This window comes from Ranitomeya variabilis, chromosome 2 (assembly GCF_051348905.1).
Source record: "Ranitomeya variabilis isolate aRanVar5 chromosome 2, aRanVar5.hap1, whole genome shotgun sequence".
Taxonomy (NCBI): Eukaryota; Metazoa; Chordata; class Amphibia; order Anura; family Dendrobatidae; genus Ranitomeya; species Ranitomeya variabilis.
In genome coordinates this window covers 111,248,638-111,269,003 of record NC_135233.1, presented here as the reverse complement: position 1 = coordinate 111,269,003, position 20,366 = coordinate 111,248,638, and the positions used below count along the sequence as shown (strand labels likewise).

The 20,366-nt window shown below is 47.9% G+C and overlaps 1 pseudogene across 1 annotated transcript; it reads right to left on the bottom strand.

Moving 5' to 3' along the window:
• Window positions 1-12,653: 12,653 nt before the first annotated feature.
• LOC143803668 (double zinc ribbon and ankyrin repeat-containing protein 1-like) lies at window positions 12,654-18,863 on the bottom strand (annotated as a pseudogene). The gene is made up of 5 exons (XR_013220953.1): window positions 18,813-18,863; window positions 18,368-18,489; window positions 18,084-18,248; window positions 14,452-14,671; window positions 12,654-13,071 (listed from the first exon to the last, which is right to left on the bottom strand). The product of XR_013220953.1 is annotated as a double zinc ribbon and ankyrin repeat-containing protein 1-like (transcript).
• Between the last annotated feature and the right edge of the window lie 1,503 nt (window positions 18,864-20,366).

The following is a 20,366-nucleotide window of genomic DNA, read 5'->3' as shown; positions in this document are numbered from 1 at the left end:
GAGAGCGGCGATCGGGGGGGGGGGGGGGGGCCCAGGGCAGAAAGCTGGACACAGGGGGGCACAAAGCTGGACACAGGGGGGCACAAAGCTGGACACAGGGGGGCACAAAGCTGGACACTGGGGGGCAGAAAGCTGGACACTGGGGGGCAGAAAGCTGGACACAGGGGGGGCAGAAAGCTGGACACAGGGGGGCAGAAAGCTGGACACAGGGGGGCAGAAAGCTGGACACGGGGGCAGAAGGGACATTGGGGCAGAACGCTGGACACGAGGGCAGAACGCTGGACACGGGGGCAGAATGCTGGACACGGGGGCAGAACGCTGGACACGGGGGCAGAACGCTGGACACGGGGGCAGAAAGCTGGACACTGGGGCAGAACGCTGGACACTGGGGCAGAACGCTGGACACTGGGGCAGAACGCTGGACACTGGGGCAGAACGCTGGACACTGGGGCAGAACGCTGGACACGGGGGCAGAACGCTGGACACGGGGGCAGAACGCTGGACACGGGGGCAGAACGCTGGACACGGGGGCAGAACGCTGGACACGGGGGCAGAAAGCTGGACACTGGGGCAGAAAGCTGGACACTGGGGCAGAAAGCTGGACACGGGGGCACAAAGCTGGACACAGGGGGGCAGAAAGCTGGACACAGGGGGGCAGAAGGGACATTGGGGCAGAACGCTGGACACGAGGGCAGAACGCTGGACACGGGGGCAGAATGCTGGACACGGGGGCAGAACGCTGGACACGGGGGCAGAACGCTGGACACGGGGGCAGAACGCTGGACACGGGCAGAAAGCTGGACACTGGGGCAGAACGCTGGACACTGGGGCAGAACGCTGGACACAGGGGGGGCAGAAAGCTGGACACAGGGGGGCAGAAAGCTGGACACAGGGGGGCAGAAAGCTGGACACGGGGGCAGAAGGGACATTGGGGCAGAACGCTGGACACGAGGGCAGAACGCTGGACACGGGGGCAGAATGCTGGACACGGGGGCAGAACGCTGGACACGGGGGCAGAACGCTGGACACGGGGGCAGAACGCTGGACACGGGGGCAGAAAGCTGGACACTGGGGCAGAACGCTGGACACTGGGGCAGAACGCTGGACACTGGGGCAGAACGCTGGACACTGGGGCAGAACGCTGGACACTGGGGCAGAACGCTGGACACTGGGGCAGAACGCTGGACACGGGGGCAGAACGCTGGACACGGGGGCAGAACGCTGGACACGGGGGCAGAACGCTGGACACGGGGGCAGAACGCTGGACACGGGGGCAGAAAGCTGGACACTGGGGCAGAAAGCTGGACACTGGGGCAGAAAGCTGGACACGGGGGCACAAAGCTGGACACAGGGGGGCAGAAAGCTGGACACAGGGGGGCAGAAGGGACATTGGGGCAGAACGCTGGACACGAGGGCAGAACGCTGGACACGGGGGCAGAATGCTGGACACGGGGGCAGAACGCTGGACACGGGGGCAGAACGCTGGACACGGGGGCAGAACGCTGGACACGGGCAGAAAGCTGGACACTGGGGCAGAACGCTGGACACTGGGGCAGAACGCTGGACACTGGGGCAGAACGCTGGACACTGGGGCAGAACGCTGGACACTGGGGCAGAACGCTGGACACTGGGGCAGAACGCTGGACACGGGGGCAGAATGCTGGACACTGGGGCAGAACGCTGGACACGGGGGCAGAACACTGGACACGGGGGCAGAACGCTGGACACGGGGGCAGAACGCTGGACACGGGGGCAGAAAGCTGGACACGGGGGCAGAAAGCTGGACACAGGGGGGGCAGAAAGCTGGACACAGGGGGGCACAAAGCTGGACACTGGGGGGCAGAAAGCTGGACACAGGGGGGCAGAAAGCTGGACACAGGGGGGGCAGAAAGCTGGACACAGGGGGGCAGAAAGCTGGACACAGGGGGGGCAGAAAGCTGGACACAGGGGGGCAGAAAGCTGGACACGGGGGCAGAAAGCTGGACACGGGGGCAGAAAGCTGGACACGGGGGCAGAAAGCTGGACACAGGGGGGCAGAAGGGACATTGGGGCAGAACGCTGGACACGGGGGCAGAACGCTGGACACGGGGGCAGAATGCTGGACACGGGGGCAGAAAGCTGGACACTGGGGCAGAACACTGGACACGGGGGCAGAACGCTGGACACGGGGGCAGAACGCTGGACACGGGGGCAGAACGCTGGACACTGGGGCAGAAAGCTGGACACAGGGGCAGAATGCTTGACACAGGGGCAGAATGGAGAAACGGGGCATGATTGGAGACACGGGGCAGGATGACAGACATGGCGTCATGACTGGAGACACTGGAGGCAGGATTGGAGACAGATGGGGCAGGATCATGGGGCAGGATAGATACGATGGAGACAGATGGGGCAGGATGGGAAGATCATATGGGGCAGGATGGATACTCATGAGGGCAGGATGGGAGAACATATGGCTGGAGCCAGGAATGAGACACACGGGGGCCAGGATGGCGAATATTATTACCACAGGGGCTAATTAAGGGATATTATTACTGCAGGGATGTATTTATTTTATTTTTTGAGTATACTGTTTTAAATGGCGGGGCGGTCCTATTACTGTGTAGATTGACACTATGTCGCCTTCTTCATGTGGTGTAATGTAGAAGTTGGGAAAATTAAGTAATGTGTTCTGCAAGTGGAACTCGTGATAACTGTGTTATTTCCTGCAGAGACGAGTCCTGGCTGGATGAAGTGATGGCGGTCTGTGCGGGATGAAAGATGAAGGACTTCACTTAGAGACGTCACTGGTGAGTCAGTGTGTTACCTATACACTGTATACTATATACTGAGGTCCTGTGTATGTCACCGGTGATCACTGTATTACCTATACACAGACGCTGCATACTAAGTACAGATCTCCTGTGTATAATGGCACTTAGGGCTTGTTTCCACATGCGAGAAACACGTCCGTGTCTCGCATGTGGGAACCAAGTTCTGGCGTCGGCACTCCAGAGCGGAGTGTGCGGCCGCATAGGAACACATGGAGCTGCACAGCTCCGCTCCAATGTGCCGACGCCAGAACTTACGCTGGGTGTGCCTGCTTGTATGTACCACTTTAAGTAGTAAATGCTTTAGTTCCCTATGGGTCTGAGCCTCTCTTTTTTGTTCATTTTCTGTAAGACCAACACTTTTAAAAGGGCCACTGACAGATACAATTGCTCCAGCGGTCACTTAGTACACAAAGGAGTGTTCCTCTCTGCTGCACTAAGCCACCGCTGGACCTAAACAATAATTCGCTGTAAAATAATAAAATAGATAATTGACATAACTGACAATGCGTTGTGTGACATGTCCAACATTCCAGCTTCTTTCTTCTGCGAATGCCTCAAAGCTGGCATTCTCTCAACATCAGGTGGGAAGAATGCCAGCTTCCAGTCATGCGCAGGAAAAAGAAGAAGCCAGACTGCTGGACTGATGTCATGCATCGCAAGCTCACAATGTAAGTTATTTATTTAATTTTTTTACTGCTAATTACCATTGTTTCAGTCCAGTTGTGGCTTTATACAGCAGGGAGGAGCATTCCTTGCTGTACTAAGTGAACATTGGAGCGATTGATCTGTCAATGGCCCTTTAAACATATTGTACGGCTCTCGCGGAATTATATTTCAAAATATGTGGCGTTTACGGCTCTCTTAGCCAAAAAGGTTCCTGACCCCTGCTCTAAGCCATACTTCAAACCAACGGCAGGACAGTCAGTCACAGGCGGGCTGTCTCACCTAAATCACCTATGCAGACATAGGGGGCAACCTTTGGAGACGGGCGACTCTAGGGTCCCAGAAGAGCTCCGAGCCTACCCGTCATACGGGTGCGTCCCAACCATAACACCTGGGAGGGACGGAAGATTAGCAGAAGATCATCTAATCGAGTTGTGAGGGAACACGAGAAACAGACACAACAGTTGTGGGGACTATCCCGTAAGCTCAGCAGGGGAGGACCACAACACATAGCGCTAGCAGGAAGGCACAGATTTCCACCTGCAAAGAGAACTCTGGAGGTGCCATTGGACCGGCCGGACTTGCGCAGCCTGGTGAACCGTATTCCGGACTGAGGACCCAGAGACCTTCAGTAAAGAGGTAAAGAGACTGCAACCTGGTGTCCTCGTTATTTACTGCACCGCACCACCACCACTATCCACATCTATTACTGTACGCCCCTCAGCAGGGTCACGGACCGGGTCTAGCCACCGTGACAACCCTAGAGCAGAGACTCAGAGGCCCGGTACCGGGTACCCCTCGGCCCTGCGGCAGTGGGGGCGCTACAACTTGGCGTCACGAACAGGATCTACTTAAGCCTGAAGAATCGGGTCATGTGTGCCTTAGAACTGTGATTTATTGTACTTGGACTGTGACTTATTGCAAAGACTGTGCTGTGCCACTTGCCGCCAAAATCCGCCGCCATTACAGCGCTGAGGAGAGCGCAGTAGAAGAAGAAGGGCGTGGAGTGGGCGTAGGCAAGCTGGAGCGCGCGAACGATGATGGCCGCCCAGTCTAAATATTTCTGCACCATGAGGACGTGTCCGTCAGCAGCCGAGATCCGCCTCCTGATTCTCAATGGAGGGCGGAGACAACGGAAACGAAACCGCCCACGGAAGAGAGAGCGGGAAAAGGATCAGGAAGCGACTCACGTGGAGGACGCCATGGCCAGCAGCTCAGAACCCGAATGTGCGGTGGAAGCAGAAGTCTCCCCCAACTACCCGGACGAGTACCGCAGCCAATTCTCCACGGACAACGCTGATCTTTTGCAGGCTGAGATGGGAGAGTTGATCCACCAGCTCCTTCAGCTGAACGCGAAGGCCCAGGCTCCACACCAGGTAGCGCTGGAAGGAAGTCTTTTGACATCGGACCCTGTACCACTACCGGAGTTGCTGCTAAGGCCCTCGCCGACACCGCCAGCGGAACCCGCCGCGGAGGAGGAACCTGCATTGGCTGGTGAGTCCGTCGACCCTGTCCCGCCGGCGGAGGACTTGTTAATAGGCCCCGTTGCGGCACCCCCTCTCCCTGGGACCCGTAGACTCCAACGCCTGTTACCATGGGAGGAGGCAACGGGCATGGAACACCGCCTGAAGGCCCCGATCGCGCCAACCACCCTGTTGTGTGAGACACGTGCGGAGCGCACGGTATGCCGCTGGGTGAACCCAGGATCCGAACTCATGGGGTTCCCCGGGGTGAAGACACGGGAAGGGGAGATGGTGCAGGCCCTGAGCTGGGAGGAATACCAGGCCCAGCTGGAACAGCAGTGGAAGGAGAAGGAAAAAGAGTACCAGGCCGGGCTGGAGGCCTACCATCAGAAAGACCTGGCGGTCAAGGACCGGGCCCGCAAGGACCCCACCGCTCACCAGGCCCCGCGCAGGCAGGGCATCATCACCACCTTCAAGCTCCGCGGAGGCTGGGGCTTCATTAAAGAGCCGGGTCTGTATGCGGAGGTGTTTGTAAACCGAAGGGATGTTGAGTCGCATCTCAGAGAGGGCAACCCAGACCGGGATCTCTACCCGGGGGATGAAGTCTCGTACACCAGGCACTTCGGGGAAAAGGGGTGGTTTGCCCTGAATGTCCGCAAGAGGCAGACCCCTGTGAAACCCCCGATTAAGGTGCCAGTGAAGCTAACCCCTGTAGCCAAGGTGCCCCCTTGTGGTCAGCCCATGGTCATTACCAGGACCACCGAGGTCACCCCCACGTGCACTATGGTCAAGACCACGACATGCAGCATTGTCACCTCCACCACCCTCGTGGCCAAGGAGGCACCTCTTCCGGTGGGTGGTGCCCGTGCTGCTCCAGAACTGAAGACAGTGGGTACGCAGACCCCCAGATGGGACAACACGTCCCCTTATGCAGTACCAGGCGGTGCGCAATACCCTAGGGGGTTGCCTCCGCCGGTGCTACCTCCTGAGTGGTTCAAGTAACTTATACACTGCAAAAATGCTTTAAAGACTGTAAATAGTTCATTGTTTTTCCTTGCTACGTTGCTGCTAAACCCGTCCAGCGTTAACTCTTAAAGGGATCCCTTTGTTGACCCGGGATCCCTATTGTTTCTTGTTTTTGTTTGTTTTCTACATTTGCACAAGTTATCAAAGAACTGCTGAATCATGAACAATGCATGATACAAACATCTTGTATATAGTTTGCACCTTCTTAAAGGTGCTCTCTACTGGTTTTACATAAAAGACGGACTCTTTGCGAAGATACGGTTCTTGGAACCTGCACTGGAGTCCTTGCTGCATACGGACTGGCAGCTTGAAAAGTTGCACTACCTCATAGAGACTTGGTTCCCTCTTAAAGGGGATGTTCACATCTTGCACTTATGTACAGTGTTGCCTTAAGATGGTTGAATGGCAATAATGTCTTGAAAAGAAAGTATTGATGATGTTGATATGTGAAAGTTAAATGTAACCAACTAGTTGATTGTAAGAAATGTTCAATAATGTTAATAGAGGAATGAGGACAGGAAGTGAACCCGTACGGGGTTAGTTAGTGAGTCCTCCTAGGAGCCATACAGAGATGGCTCAGTGATCCTAAACTGAAAGAAAAATGATATGTTCTATACTGTGTATAGTAGTGGAAGGACAGTAGGCTCGGGCGGAAAGGAGCGGTCCTGTAACAGAAAGTAGAGGCAGTAGGTCTGGAGCGGTTAGGACAGGCGGTCCTGCAGATTTAAAGAAGGAGAATGCATAAAAGTTGCTTAAGCCTTATAATGTGTTATAAGAAGGTCTTTAGTGGATTCAGAGTGTACATCCTTAAAGGCAATGTTAAATTAATGTTTAAAAATTTTGCACTTAGTAGAATACCCGGTTGGGTAAGAAAAGTTATTTATAGTAAGTTATTTAAAAGTATTTAACCATGTTTGTAACGTTTAAGTGTCCTCACCTCCCATAAAGGGAAGCTCTGTTCAAATATGCTTATTGTTATTGCACTCACAAAAATTGTATGTCTTTTTGCTGACATGTATTGTTGTTTTCTTCCCAGTCCAGGAGTACTGGATTTAACCGAGGGGGAGTGCAGCGCCCCATAGTCCTGGTCGTTGCAGTACTGTGGCTCCGCCGCTAAGGGGGGCTATGGTACGTCTGATGGCACTGAAGGAGTTCATCTGACCAGGTATCACATACACCAATACATTTCACAGTCGGGCCTCCAGGGGGAGCTAAGGGTACTATTCATTAGGCCACTCCTCACATACTGGTAAAACTGGGGGTCAGGCAGGAAGTTAGAGAGAACGCTGACTGGGTTGGAACCAGGCAACACCTTGTGGCAGAGGGTGTTGTAGGGGAAGATTCGGTAGGGTCCCTGTCAGGGGTGGGATCCTGACAGAGGCCTGGCAAACAGAGAAAGCTACGGGACCGCGCCTGCACTTCATAGCGGCGGTGCCCTAAGAAAGGACAAGAAGCGAGATTTATTGTGCTGTGAGAAACGAGATCAAAGCAAGAAGGAGAATACCAGTAGGAGTCGTGCTGTAAGATCGAGGCAACATCCTACTGAGGCGTAAACAACCGGCGGCCGGAACACCGAGGAGGTACAGAGCTCTAAGCCATACTTCAAACCAACGGCAGGACAGTCAGTCACAGGCGGGCTGTCTCACCTAAATCACCTACGCAGACATAGGGGACAACCTTTGGAGAGGGGCGACTCTAGGGTCCCGGAAGAGCTCCGAGCCTACCCGTCATACGGGTGCGTCCCAACCATAACACCTGGGAGGGACGGAAGATTAGCAGAAGATCATCTAATCGAGTTGTGAGGGAACACGAGAAACAGACACAACAGTTGTGGGGACTATCCCGTAAGCTCAGCAGGGGAGGACCACAACACATAGCGCTAGCAGGAAGGCACAGATTTCCACCTGCAAGGAGAACTCTGGAGGTGCCATCGGACCGGCCGGACTTGCGCAGCCTGGTGAACCGTATTCCGGACTGAGGACCCAGACACCTTCAGTAAAGAGGTAAAGAGACTGCAACCTGGTGTCCTCGTTATTTACTGCACCGCACCACCACCACTATCCACATCTATTACTGTACGCCCCTCAGCAGGGTCACGGACCGGGTCTAGCCACCGTGACAACCCCAGAGCAGAGACTCAGAGGCCCGGTACCGGGTACCCCTCGGCCCTGCGGCAGTGGGGGCGCTACATAAGCCTTTGGGTATTCCTAATTCTGGGATTTATCATCCTATATGTAACGTATTCCACTATGTGGCTTCTGTGAACAGTCTTATCCTGCACCATGCCAAGTCAATATTTGTGCTGCTAGAGAAATAATGTCATGTGAAAGGCGCGAGCTCCCGAGTCAATAAACACATTGTTACACGCTTTCTTTGATTTGCCCGTACCCATTGTATTCTGCAGTGTCTGTTGTCCCATCAATTACCAACTTGTAGCACACAAAGATGGGGCAGCTCCCGGCACCATGAGGGCTGCTAAGCTTCTCACATACTGTGTTATGTGCTGTGTAAGGGAATGTAATCACCTCCTTAAAGGGCATATCCAGGACTTAAAAAAAGGCATGTAGTTGCTAACAGAAGCCTGCTGAACCTCATAACTGTCATTGATCGGGCCTGCCAGAGATTCAGCCACATGCCTTTTTTTTCTAAACTCTCGGATATCCTCTTTAAAAATGAAAATGGTTGAAACCTAAAAGAAGCAAACCAGCAAATAAGGCCTCTTTCACATTAGCGTCGTGCACTGCACGTCGCAATGCGACGTTGCGGCGCACAACGGGGGCAGCGGATGCTGTTTTTCAACGCAGCCGCTGCCCCATTGTGAGGTGCAGGGAGGAGGGGGCGGAGTTCCGGCCGCGCATGCGCGGTCGGAAATGGCGGACACGACGCACTAAAAAACGTTACATGCAACGTTTTTTGGTGGCGACGGTCCGACGCAACACGACGGTTGCGACGTGTGGCAATGCGTCGCACTGCGTCGCTAATGCAAGTCAATGGAGAAAAAACGCATCCTGCAAGCACTTTTGCAGGATGCATTTTTTCAACAAAACGACGCATAGCGACGCAGTGCACGACGCTAGTGTGAAAGTAGCCTAAATAAATGATGATCAGTACGGTATGGAGCTGTCACAACATTTACTTGGAAGGTTAAAGCCACAGCCCCAGTGTTCTTCAAGGATGAAGCATGGTCGAGTCAGTACAGGATACAGGTCTGGCAAAAACTAAGAGACCACTGCAAAATGTTCAGTTTGTCTGATTTTTCTCTTTATAGGTATATTTTTGAGTAAAATGTAAATTGTTCTTTTATTCTATAAACTTCTGACAACATGTCTCTGAATTTCCAAGCAATAAGTTTTGTATTTTTTTCTGAAAAGAAGAAATGGTCAAAATTAAAACCCCCCAGTGCTTTCAGACCTCAAATAATGCAAAGAAAACAAGATCATAATCGTTTAGAAACAACAATACTAATGTTTGAACTCAGAAAGAGTTCAGGAATCAATATTTTGTTGAATAACCATGATTTTTAATCACAGCTGTCATGCATCTTGGCATGCTTTCCACCAGTCTTTCACACTGCTACTGGCACAAAAATGTAAGCAGTTCTTCTTTGTTTGATGGCTTGTGACTATCCATCATCCTCTTGATTACATTCCAGAGGTTTTCAATGGGGTTCAGGTCTGGAGATTGGGCTGCCCATGACAGGGTTTTGATGTGGTGGTCTCTTAATTTTTGCCAGAGCTGTATATGGTCAAGGCAAAAATAAGGACATACTGTATTATGAGACTTACCCACGCTAGACTGGATTTCATCATGGTCATCTCGACCCTCCATCAAATTGTTCAAGAAATGATTGCTAGAGAGCTTCTTTGGGTTCCCAGTTACAACATTCTTTGGGATATTACCGTAACATTTTTTTCTGTAAGTATTTGTAGCAAAACTATATAGAAACATACAGAAGGTAAGCAGCCAACTGATGTAATAAATGTAATCCACAATGTAGCAGAACATATACATATGGCAACAATGCATTCTAACTTTAATGCCAGCCATACATAGAAAACATCCTCAGTAGGATCACCCCTCCTAAGCTGTCTATGTGGGCACACAGGTCATAGAAAATTGAATAAAATGACACCTTGATATCTGCGATCCGATGTCTTATTCCAGAGAAATCCACATTTTTCTTAATATGTAAATGAGCTGTTAAGATCTATGGGCCGGACACTGATCTCCTGAGACTCTGCCTCCAGAGATTATTATACATGAAAGGAGGAGTTACCAGTGTGAGACATACAGATCAGATGGTCAGTCGTTACATATAAGTAAAGATTGCTCTCAGCACTCTAAGGCTGCGTGTCCACGTTCAGGATGGCCGGCGGTATCGTCGGAGCGGCTAAGCCCCGCCCCCTTCTGGGACGCGATGATGCCGGATGTGTTAACTGTACACATCCGGGATCATCGCACTCCTCACATAGGGCCCTGTGATATTCCTTGCGGCGACGCAGTGTCGCTGCAAGGAACACGGACATGCTGCGATCTGAAAAGACGCGCAGCATGTCCGGAGTCGCAGGGCCGCCGCGTGCGTGTTTCCACGCATAGTGGACACGGGATTTTAAAAAATCCCCTCCACTATGCTGGAGCATCTGGACGCTGCGTGTTTGACGCTGCGGCCCCACTGACCGTGGACACATACCCTAATATAGATACTTGTGTAGGACACCTAAGCCCAAATGTAGACGCATCGTCAGAGAAGGCTCAAGCAGCCCACTTGGTAAAAAAAAAATCAACAAATCAAAAAGACGACGTCCAAATTCAGGTGAAAAAAATCTCAAAACTTTTTCTTATTATTCCCACAGCCATAACTTTTTTATTTTTCCATCTATATGGCCATGTCACGGCTTATGTTTGTGGGACGAGTTGCACTTTTAAGTGGCACTATTGATTTTACCATATCATGTACAGGAAAACGGGAAATAAATTCCAAATGCGGTGAAATTGCAAGCAAAGTGCAATTCCACTATTGTTTTTTTTATTTTTTTTTACCATGTTCACTAAATGCTAAAACTGACCTGCCATTATGATTCTCCAGGTCATTATGAGTTCATAGACCCGTAGCACCTTCACTTTTCGGGATATGGGGCTGGGCAAGGGCTTATTTTTTGCGCGCCGATCTGATGTTTTTATTGATACCATTTTGGTGTGTATACAATCTTTTGATTGCCTGTTATTGCAATATTGCTGCAACCAAAAAAAAGTAATTATGGTGTATTGATTTTTCTTCTCGCTATGCCGTTTACCGATTGGATTCTTTTTTTATATTGATTGGGCAATTCTGAACCGGGCGACACCAGATATGTGTATTTTTTATTTTTTGGAATTGCTTTATTTTGAATGGGGCGAAAGGGGGGTGATTTGAACTTTTATATATATTTTATTTATTAAATATTTTTGAAAACATTTCTTTTTACTTTTAGCATGCTTCAATAGTCTCTATGGGAGACTAGAAGCTGCCATAACCTGATTGGCTCTGCTACATGCAGGCGATGATCATATTGCCTGCATGTAGCAGAATACCTCACTTGCTATGCCAACCACTGGGTGGAGCTCATAGCTATCCGGCTATGACAACCACAGGGGTCTCCTGCTGACCCAGGGTTGTCATTGCCAACCCATCGGCAACCCGCGATCATGTGACATGGGCGCCGATGGGAGGGGGTAATGACGTGCTTCCTGCACGTGCATGTTAAATGCCGCTGTCAGAGTTTGACAGCGGCATTTAACTTGTTAACAGCCGCCGGTGAATCGCGATTCCACTTTCGGCTGTTCCGGGCACATGTCAGCTGATAAGATCAGCTGTCATGTGCCGGAAAAGGTGCGGGCTCATCGCCAGAGCCCGTTAAATACATTCACTTGCTGCAGCATGGAGCTGGTGTTAGCTCATACGTGCCTGTGTTGTACACTTGCTTATCCTTCACCCAGCGTGACACATAATCTCTGGAGGCAGATTCTCAGGAGAGCTTTGTCCGGCCCATAGATCTTAACAGCTCATTTACATATTAAGAAAAATGTAGATTTCTCTGGAAAGAAACATCAGATTGCAGGTATCAAGGTATCATTTTATTCAAGTTTTATGACCTACATGCCCATATAGATGGATTTAAAGGGTTAATCCTACTGAAAGATTCCTTTATAATTTGGGGGTTGATCATAACTAATGAGGATGAGAATTGCTTCTATCTTAAGAAAATATCTGTGGGTATAAATGGCCACCTCAAACCAACTTCATCATCCGTAGAACTGATCAAAAATCTGTGTCTTTAAACCCTACTCAGTGATCTCATGGATGCAGGCATTTACTACACTCCCTTAGGCCGGGATCAGATGGACATACAGTGGGGAAAAAAAGTATTTAGTCAGCCACCAATTGTGCAAGTTCTCCCACTTAAAAAGATGAGAGAGGCCTGTAATTGACATCATAGGTAGACCACAACTATGAGAGTCAAAATGACAAAAAATAAATCCAGAAAATCACCTTGTCTGATTTGGCAAGATTTATTTTGCAAACTATGGTGAAAAATACTTATTTGGTCACCTAAAAACATGCAAGATTTCTGGCTCTCACAGACCTGTAACTTCTTCTTTAAGAGGCTCCTCTGTCCTTCACTCATTACCTGTAGTAATGGCACCTGTTTGAACTTGTTATCAGTATAAAAGACACCTGTCCACATCCACAGTTACACTCCAAACTCCACTATGGTGAAGACCAAAGAGCTGTCAAACTGATTATATGGAGATAAGTGATCTGTCATAGCGTGAAGTTCCCTGGGACTGGCTTCAGCAGCCTAATGACTTGAGCACCAGTGCATAAGATGTTTTAAGATGACACGTTGCTCACAATCAATTGACCGCTGCAGCCAATCACAGGGCACAGATTTTTTCGTACCTGTAATTTACAACGTTACTAGGTGACTGACTGATTTGCCTGTATAATATTCTTTTACTTACTCTTCCCATCCAAGGTTTTCCGATCAGAACTTTGAACTCAGAATCGCTCTGAGTGTAGCAGCGCAGGTGAGCACTGATATGATCCAACTGCTGCCTCCAAAAGCCTGCAAAGATGCACGCGTTATTAAGATGCAACTCCTGTTTCCTATCTGGCTACATAAGGGTAGGCTTGGACTGAGTTTTAATGAATGATATAGATGTAACTCGATTATGTATTTTATCGAGCAAAGGTCAAAACTGTAACTTCTCAGACTACCAGGCTGCTGCTCCCAAACTGTTAGGTTACAGATCATGACTAGTCTGATCTACAGATGGTGGCTTCACAGAGCAGCGGAATTAATATATTTTAATCCATAACATAAAAACTTACTCCACTTGTTAGCTAGAAGTCAGTGTCATGCGTTTGGGTTCAAACCCTTGAGCCTGTGCTTTGTGGTTAGCTTCCTATCTACTGAACCACGGTAGTTACAACTTTTACAACTTTTCTCTGCGTGTTTATTGTCTGTTATCCATGCTTTACTCTTTTTAGGTTAACAGGTGTTATCATTTATTCATTTGTCTGCCTTATCACCTTTCGGGTGAGACTTTATATTCTTTCCCTCTACTGGTATTTTCTGCTGATGATATTCTTATTTGGATGTCCAGCCATACTGCCGTTGTTAGTGACAGTCAGCGAAAGACCAGCTAGGGATCTCTTTCTATGTCAGCACACTTTGAACTAATCCTTCATACAGAGTCTATTAGTTCAACTTACCTTGATCTAGACCCATACAAGGGCAGGCAGTCTGATACAATTTTGTGTTGGGTATTTGTAATATTAGCATAGGCCAACCTTTCATCTGTGTATACCATAGATGATAAGCACTTCCCCATTCTGGGCACTCTGCTTTAATATAAATTCCCCTATGCATTATTTTAAATGTGTTAAATAAAAAATGATTTTATATTTCATTTTCTGGTTCTCTTCATCGGCTATATTTATGTAAGTCCGAGTTTCTAGTTGATAGTATGTTGTGAAGTGCCAGCCTCTCTACATATAGACAATATCTGATGTATTAACACTTCCCCTTCTGTAGGTAATTTGCTCTCTGCTCTGCCCTCCGTTTCTTTACGAGGAACGTGAAAGGCTCAACGGCCTTTCAGGCAGCATAGGTGCAAGCTGCCATCTTTTAGTTTGTTAGAGCTATTCCAGCCCACGTAGAACCCACTAGGGACTGCGGGGTCAAAATCTCTAATCTGTACAGAAACCGGCTGGGTCAATTGTAGTATCTAGTGCTTTACCTATTTTTCCCGTGTGAGTTGTAACACAATCATTATAGTCTGTATATGACCACAGAAACTTTAGTTTCAAAACAGCTGTAGAACTGAAATAATATAAATGTATGAAATTGCTTTACAGTCCCTAAATATATACATTTTCATTTTGCTCTTGGGCTCATGTGTTCTTTACACCAGCGCCGCTTCAAAAGAATTGAAACGCTCACCTCTGCCGGGGCTGATTGCTGTGACCAGAGGCTTGCGATCACTCATCTTCTCTTTCTGATCTTTCTCGGACAATAATTCTAGCTCCTTTTTTTCCATCAACTTGCTAGATGGGTAAAACAATCCAACTGTTTGGGTCCCTTTGTCCATTGCGTCTACAACTAGCCTTGGGTTTGGCAATAAGACTGATTAAGGTTGCCAGGAAGCACGACCATCTAAATCCTAAAACGAATGATAACAACAATAACCATAAGACTAAAGGCTCATGCAGACATCTGTGCAAATCGGTCTGAGACTGTGTCGCTATTGCGCAGACTGGCAGCGGCTCTCCCGACCTGAGTGGGACAGTCTCATAGAAATACACGTCATGCTTGGGTCATGAGACCTGAGGCCAATCCGTTCACTAACAGTCCAATCTCAGACCGACATGCACGGACGTCAGCCCTAAGGCTCGTCAAACACATTAGATGGCTGTTGGCCAAACAATGTTTCGGCCAATCATTTGGCCAACAGCAATTTTAGGCAACACTTCCATACACAGGAGCACTTAGCTGTCGGCTTATCTTAGGGAGAACAATGTGATCGGCAGTCCGTAATCGGACATCAGTGAATAACATCTCTCACAACTATCATTTGGCCGGCGCCACCGTACACATTAGGCCGTTGGCCGAACCCATCAATTTTGGCGGGTTCAGCTGACATTAGTCTAATGTTTATGGCAGCATTAAGAATTTGCAAGAAGTCCCCTATAGGCCCACATACAGCTCAGAATAAAGTAGTAAATAGGCCAAAGCGTTCAATTTTAGTGAGATTGACTGAAATGTAAATGTATGGGATCTCTCAATTTTCCCATGACAGATTACATTAGGGGGGCAAAGGTTTGGGAGGTTTGTATTCATGCAGCTGAACATTTTGTTTTCTAGGGGAGCCGAGCCAAATGGTCATGTGTGTGGACAAGTTGGAAGAGATAGGTGTCTAAGATGTATGGGCACCAAAAAACTCTGCATTGACACTACCGTTTATAATGGGCACAATGATGAGCGACCAGCGGGGCCCAAATAACTCGATACTTTCTTTCCCTGAGGAAGCCGCTACTTTGGCGGCGATACGCGTGGGAGCCTATCCCACACTGTGCTTCCCCATTTTACCACAATTCTTTTTCACATGGCTCTGGACCGCGGGTATGATGGGGTTTTTTGCTTATGGGATTGAGGTTATGGGTCTTTACATTGCTTAGTTTCCCTTCCTCTCCCTTCCCCCTCCGCAGGTCCCATGTGTACCATTAGTGAGACATTTATATACATATATATGGTTGTTCATTTTTTCTAACTTCAAAATTGTCTCCTTTATTATTGACACACTTCCTTATTTAGGGTACATTCCCTTTGCCATGGGTTTAAAGCCTTGACAATTTTGCTATTGCCTGCACATTTGTTATGCACCTTATTAGGGGGATGTATGGTATTGCAATATTGATTTTCTCTTCATTCCCATCTGTATAGTCAGGCTATTGTAGTCATCTTATTATAGCTATTTTATTGTGGGAAGCATTTGTTTTGTGGGCCGTCACTTTCCTCACCTTGGGATGTGATAGATATATATATATATATATATATATATATATATATATATATATATATATATATATATGCATTGTGCTTGCATTTTTTAAGTGTTTTTAAGCTTTGTTGTGTTGCGTTTTTTGTGTGCACATGTGTGCGTCTTGTGAGGTTTTTGCCAACTAAATAAAAATTATTTTTTACATCATTATTTACACGGAGGTGTTCCTACTTATGTGGGCATGATCTTTCTTCTTCTTCTCTTTTCATGCTCAGTTACAAGCGCACAGTGAACCCTCTGTCTTTTGTGGTGCCCTCCATTTACCCAATCACGCCCAAATAACTCCATTCACATATAATGGCAATTCTACAGTTCCGCCATGATATCTATAATTTTAAGGTAAACATAGTGATATTTTTCCCATAAAAAATGACAGAATCTGAGACTGATTTTCCTACAAAGAATGCAATGCTGATGCGGACATCCTTCAGGTAGGAAAGATATACACCGGCTCTAGAAGTGACATGGAAGGTATAGAGCACATACACACTTATCAGCAGAAGTTATTATGGGGAGGGTGCACTGCAACACAGACCCTGATCAGGTATGCACTTGCTAATGTACTATGGATATTTCTTGCATGCATGCAATACAAGCTTCTGTTTATCTGCTACTAGGCCTATTGGGAATGTGCAATACTATTAGGGTTTATTGATACTTCAACACTCTATATACCCTGTTAGCTTGTGCGCCCATATCTTGCAATGCATGTTTTTGGCGGTTCCTTCCCTTGCTTCCATGTACCCCCAGTGATTAATAAAGATTTTTTGTAACTTTATACAATAATGTTTGGGAATTTTTGATCGTCGTTTCCTTTGTTTGTATAGTTTAGTATATCAGCGATTTGTTCCCTTTATGTCCGTAAAACGTTTTTGACCACATATACATCTATACTTTAAATACTTTATACTGATGGGTCAATTCTATATTTCTATGAAGCTTTCATATTAGAAGTTATTATGTGCGGAAGCAATATGTTTCTATGTTAGATACTAAGCCCAGACTTTTTTACTTGTACATGTCCTGTGCAAATCTGAGTGAAAGGGAACTAATAGAGTAGGGTCTGCTTACTTGTCATTAGTAGTTGGAGAACATCTAAAATAAATATGCAGCTGTATACTATAGTACTGCATACTGTCCGAGGTTCTGCTACTAGTGATGAGGGAGTATACTCTTTACTTGGGTTTCTCCGAGCATGCTTGGGTGGTCTCCGAGTATTTTGACATGTTCGGAGATTTAGTTTTCGCTGAATGATTTGCGGCTGCTAGACAGGCTGAATACATGTGGGAATTCTCTAACAAACAGGCAACCCCTACATGTATTCAGGCTGTCTAGCAGTCGCAAATCATGCAGCTGCGGCAAGGAAAACTAAATCTCCACCAGAGCATGCTCGGGGAAACCCGAGTAACGAGTATACTTGCTCATCACTATCTGCTACCTCCATCACCATATGACATGCCTGGAGGAGAGCTGATATGGGGACAAATGCAGTCATAACAGGGAGAGTAAGGTACATTTCAGGGACTACAGTGTGTAAGTACCTTAGTTAACAAAAATAATCAATTTTTACTTAATCATTAAAATTCCATTTCAAAGGAAACAAAACAAGCAGGGGGTAGGAAAAAAAGCAACATGATGATTTTTCTTCTACCTCACTGCTTTTTTTTGTTTCTTTTACAATGGAATTTTAATGATTAAATAAAAATTATATATTTTACCAGAAGCTAGAACGCTGTCTTTGCCACTTGGTAGCCACACACGTATGGTCACAATGTGGCCTTTTCTTGACGGATATGTTAGAAATAGATGACAATGGATGGCGCAATAATGGATCCGTTGCCCACGGACTCCAATGATAAAAAAACATCTGTCAGAGATCAGTTTGTGAATAATGGACTAAATACTTTTTCCTAGCGGATTTCTGCTGGATCCGTTCTACAGGATCGTTACTGGACATGTGAACAAAGCCTAAAACTGTAGAAGTGGTAATAAAGAAACACAAAACCCAGCTTACACCGGACCACGTTAAGTGGTCTGCAGGTCGTGCAATCCCAATCAAGTGGTTGGAAAGTTTTGATGGGGGCTCCAGGTAAACTCCACATGATGAGCAGAAATGGGCATATGGTTGGCTGCTAGCACTGCACTTGGAGCAGGTCAGGTAACTCACAGAAGGACCCGTCTGCAAAACAGGAGAGGCAACATACGGGTATTACTGAATGGATAGAGATGCAACCTTAAAATCCAAGGTGTAAGAGTTCTGTGTGGTAGGCACAGGTTAGCACCAAAGTGAACAATTACCTTTGCCCTACACCAGTCACAGAATCAGGCATCTGCCAGGTTCACGCGGCCACACTTGGAGCAGCTCTGCATTTTGCCTCGCTGGTTGGTAACGGTGGTGCAGAATCCCCACTATAAATTGCCTGTTATTACACATGTAGTAGTCATTTTGGATGAAGGGGCAGCCTGTAAGTAACAAAACTGGCAAAATGTCTATATTCTATCAACCAATCAATATTCAGTATTCTGTAATGGATGTAAAGGTGATATGACTGGAGAAGTAGTCACTGTTCACATTTCCTCAACCACTTCCCTTCCCACATCCATCCTCTCATTCTTGGTGATAATACCTAATATTCACCACAGTGTTCCACCTCAGACGGTTTGACGATCGCCGCCCTGTCACCCTTATTCCTGGCACCTCACTGTTAACTTCTTATATATGAATGATAGGAGCAGGTTGTACCATTTGTGTTTCTGGCAGTTTCACAGGGATGGAAGACCACTGTGCTGACATGTTTTCGCAATTTCCACTCTTGTGGATAAGTGACATGCTGCAATCTTGGGACAATCTCTTTAAGAATATAAATGAGCAAAACAAAAGGTCTTAATTTAATGTCCCCGAAGATGGATACTAGCCTGAGGCTGCATCTGGGCTTACAGTGGTGCCTCACACACAATACAGGAAGGAGTGTTCATAGGGACCATTGACTTGCACTCCACACACAGGCCCATCAGGAAGGAAACAGAATGTCAGCATAAAGCTGTGTGCATGAGACTGTACAACATGAGACTATACGACATGAGACTGTACGGCAAGAGAATGTATGCCATGACACTGTATGGCATGAGACTGTACGTCATGACACTATGACATGAGACTGTATGACATGAGACTGTATGACATGAGACTGTACATCATGAGACGGTACGCCATAAGACTGTACGGCATGAGACTGTACGGCATGTGACTATACGGCTTGAGACTGTATGGTATCAGACTGTATGGTATGTGACTATACGTCATGAGACGGTAAGCCATAAGACTGTATGGCATATGACTGTACGGCAAGAGACTGTAGGCATGACACTGTATGGCATGAGACTGTATGGCATGAGACTGTACGCCATGACACTGTATGGCATTAGACTGTACACCATGAGACTGTACGGCAAGAGACTGTATGGCATATGTGATGCAGTGACCCCTGTAACAGGTAGGGGGCGCTGCATGGTCTCCCCAGTATGCGCACGGAGGCGTATTGAGGCCATGAGAATCCATGGCAGTTGTATGCATGGATGTGATAGTGAGACAGTGTCCGGCATTGTGGTTAATGGGAGGTATGTGTCGCAGAGGAGGAGGTCTTCTGCGCTGTAAGTCTCCCTTGATATGGGGAGATGCTCCCTACAATGCAACCCGGAGTATTTGGTCTTTGGTGCACATGAGCACTAAGATGTTGTTTATTGAATCTGGGTCCGGGTTGCTATGAGAGATGGGAGGGTCTGGCTACCCACATACCTCACCACTGGGTGAGGGTGCTCACTGTACCCCTTTTTCCTATTCGGCAGTGCGGGTGTTTTGAGAACCTGCAATGATGTCAGGATCACGTGACCAGCCCATGTGATCCATACCTCACCTATGGGAGTGGTTACAGGTACATAATGTGACCAGGGTGTGGGTCACATGTTCCGGTAGGTTCCTGTATGCTCTCTGAGTGAGGGGACCTGAATGGTCCACGTGCAAGGTCCTGATAGATACCTCGGTGTTGGGTGTGCTAAGCCCTGAAGAGCACGTGGTGGGACTTTGCTACTGGTGACCTGGATATTGGATGGTCCCAGCTGGGGATGGACGTCCTGAATAGTACCCGGACAGGCCACCTGTGTGATCCCGAGTAACCTGGGTGTTGGGAGGAGGACTGGATCCCTGAACAGCACGAGGTGAGGACAGGGATCTGCAGAGCCAGAAACAGGTCCCGTGTGGTACTGCCAGTGGAAAACCTGCAGCACTGACAAGCAGGGT